Below are 3,355 nucleotides of genomic sequence, written 5' to 3'. Positions count from 1 at the left end.
AAGCAGGGCTGTGTGCCCACTGTTCATTAAATGCTAAACCATGACCTGTCATGCCATCTTCTTAGGAAGGTGATGTGTTTTGTTTTCAAAACAGTCTCCACTCTGCATTAAAGAGAGCAAAGTCTTATGCTTCGTGGTACTGAAGAGTACATTGGGCTGAACCCCTTTTGGGGTGTATGGCTAAACGGTACTGGCAAAGCCATAATGGTGAGAAGCCTCTGCTGGTCTCACAAGGTTTTACTGGTTTGGTGGGTGAAACAAATTTAATCAGACTTCTGTTAATTTCATGTCTTTTACCTAGTAAGCTGTTGGATATAGTTTTAGGGCAGTAATCGTGAGAATCCTTTGCCAGTCTGGCATGGTTTTATGTAGATGGTGGGTGAAGACAGACTGGGAGGAGAGAGTTGCCAAACACCTGGCCCTGTTGCATGTGTTGCAAATGTTTTTGCAGTTCAGCTTGTCAGGTTGCTTTTTGTAAAAGTGTGTTTCAGAATTAGATATTGAAAAGCCGCCTAGGGATGGTCCTGGGCAGGTTGCCAGGTGGCCCTTCTTGAGCAGGGGTGGTTGAACCAGGTGCTGTCCAATGATTAGAGAAGACCTCCTCCTTCCTTGTGGTGCGGTCATCCCGTAACCTGTCGGCTTGGAGGAAGAAGGATCCCTGTCTACACCATGACTTTTCAAGAGCCGGAGAATGATAATAGCAATTGTTGCTACTTGTGGGCTGTTAAGTCTACCCAAAAGGTGAATTTCAACGTGCAATAAGCCACTGACACTTTTTTCAATACACTTGTTCACATTCAGTTGATACATATATGTTTGTTTTGTCTATTTAGCTCCGCAGGTGATTCAGCTACAGAAGGTGTTAAGCTTATGATGTGATTTTTACAGGATTTTACAGAATTGAGGAAGGATCTACTAGTTCCTACCTTCTGAAGAAGGCAGAACAACACTGGCTATATTTTTGTGCTTGCATTTGGAAAAGATTTCCTTTGTTTCTAGATGACTGCTTCGTGATTGGTTTGATTTTTACATGGCAGTTTTAAAGCACATTCATAGTAGTTGAGGCTGCTGGTCTAGGACACAGAAGGTGTCAATAGAACAGCTGCCCCTAGAGGAAAGAGGTGACGGTATTGCTGATTCCTCTGTGCAAGCTTCAGTTGTCTTTGGAGCCTTCATGAGCCTTTTTAGCTCACCTGGCTGAGAGCCATCACTGTTCAGCAGAAAAGTCAACATTTTCTGATAAGCTAATGAATCAAATCAGCATGTGGAAGGATCCAGTGTAGGCAAGAGGGCCTGGAACTTTGGTGACGAGGGCAGGGGAGAAAGACCTCTCTGTCTCTGTGTCAGCAAGCTATTTAAGCAGCTCAGCCAGTCCTAGAGTGGGATCTTTTGAAGTATGACTGTAAAGCAGTTTTGATCTTCACTGCGAAGAACTATTTCCAACAATTTTTAGCCCATCCAACATGTGAAAGCTTTCTAATGGTATGGTTAGCATTTGGCCCTGAAGCTGCTAGCATCAGAGTTTCTTCCTCTGGTTTAGTGGCTAAAGGTGACCAGTTATCCTGTTTTGGGAAGTGGTGTTTTTCTGGTCGGGAAGAGCATACTTTTATGTTTAAGAACACTTCAGTCTTGACCTAATACAATTATAACGAGGACTGTAAAGCAGCTTAGTAATCACGTTTCATCATTTATACCTCTTTCAGCAAAGGCAATGTTTTGAGTTTACACCTGGTGCAGTTAACATTTGGTGATCGAAAAAGTTTGGCATCCAACAAAGTCGTGTATGAGATAAGTGGAGCACGTCTGTGAGAAGGTGAAAACTGTAAGTTCCTCTAATCGAGTATCAGTGAAGTTGGCAGGGAGAATGTTTACCATCAAAAGTCAGAGCAGCCTTAAAAAAACAAAAATCCTTTGCTGAGCCTTCCTGCGCATGGTCTTTGTGCATCCTTTTTGGAAACAAGTCGTACAGTTTTATACTGACACACTGCGTATTCCCACTGGATGCATCTGCAAAGAGCCTGTGTACATTAAATTCCTGAAAAGGAAGCAGCTTTTACAAAAAAAAATTATTCTGGATTTGAACACATCTAATTAATGGCATGTGTGGGAAAAGAAGACAGGGTTTTGAAGGGCTTTGTTTTGCAGACTTGAATAAGCTTCTGTCTCTTTCCCTTTCTTAAAATAGGGTCAAATAAAGGTATCTCTTTATTCTTTTCTGATCTTTGGGATTATGTTCTTGGTTTTCTGTTGAGCTCTGTCTGTTTGCCTTCAGAAATAAGCTCAAGGGAAGTGGATACAATACAATATGCATCTTATATTAGATAGATATATTCTTTCCTATTGAGGTCAAACGGGTGTCTTTATCTCAGAATGACCTTTTCTCTCATCTTTTCTTTTTCTCTAGGGTTTGGAATGCTGTAAAGAAAGGTTCAGTTTAGATCTTGCGAGTGGAATTCTTCCCTGGAGAAGGCAAACCAGCAATATTAAATTACTGAGCTGTCAGACCATAGAAGACTTCTATGACAATGTTAACATAGAGGATAATACTCATGAAGGTTTGTTCTCATGTCCGTGCCATCTAAGCAATGAATACTGATCTGTACCCACAGTCTACAAGTCTTAAATATCTGTGTAGACTGGTTTCTTGTGTTTATTAAAAATATATATTATGTGGGACTTCATTCAGGAAAATAAGAGGGGTTATTTTATGCTTGCTGACATGCTGTAGTGATGTATGGCGCGGTCATCAGTTGTTTTCTTCCTTCAGCTGCCTTCTTCTGACCAGGAAGCCCATTGTTTGGCAATGTTACCTGTGTCTTTCATTCCCTTCCAACCTCTTATCTGCATCTGCATCCAGCTGGCGGTTGGTCACAAGCAGTGACCAGGGCTCAGTACTGGGGCTGGTTCAGTTTAATATCTGTAACAATGATATGGATGCGGGGATTGGGTGCACCCTCAGTCAGTTTACAGATGACACCAAATTGGGTGGGATTGTTGATCTGCTGGAGGAAAGGAAGGCTATTCCTTACTCTGTGAGGGTAAGGGATATACCCCACACGTTGCTTATACCCAGAGAATGTGTTCTCCCTAGAGGAGACTGATCCCTCCACCCTCCGCTTCTTGAGAGAAATGGGGTCTTCCACGCACAGTCCCTAAAACCAGGGGGTCAGAAAGTGACACTACCAGTGGTGGATCTACATGCTGGTTTAGATCCAGTTTTAATCATTCAGAGCAAAGTTGTATTGCGAGGACCCCATCAATTACATTATTTTACATCCTCTGGAAATGAAGAAGAAAACCAAGCGTAGAATTTGTTTGTTTTATTAATTAAGCACTGGATGTTCTGAATGTCTAG

The 3,355-nt window shown here is 42.0% G+C and overlaps 1 protein-coding gene across 1 annotated transcript in view; it reads left to right on the top strand.

The window, feature by feature from the left end:
- Nucleotides 1–22: 22 nt before the first annotated feature.
- The window catches only part of LOC128849198 (protein ELYS-like), a 27,159-nt gene continuing 23,826 nt past the window's right edge, over nucleotides 23–3,355 (top strand). Inside the window, exons 1-3 of the mRNA XM_054049627.1 lie at nucleotides 23–741; nucleotides 1,704–1,822; nucleotides 2,405–2,555. The gene's annotated coding sequence lies outside the window, so the exon portion shown is untranslated. The remainder of the gene's footprint in view (nucleotides 742–1,703; nucleotides 1,823–2,404; nucleotides 2,556–3,355) is intronic.

The sequence above is a fragment of the Cuculus canorus genome, chromosome 26 (assembly GCF_017976375.1).
Source record: "Cuculus canorus isolate bCucCan1 chromosome 26, bCucCan1.pri, whole genome shotgun sequence".
Lineage (NCBI taxonomy): Eukaryota > Metazoa > Chordata > Aves > Cuculiformes > Cuculidae > Cuculus > Cuculus canorus.
Note: the sequence above shows the minus strand (reverse complement) of the source record. Positions and strands in the feature narration are given on the sequence as shown.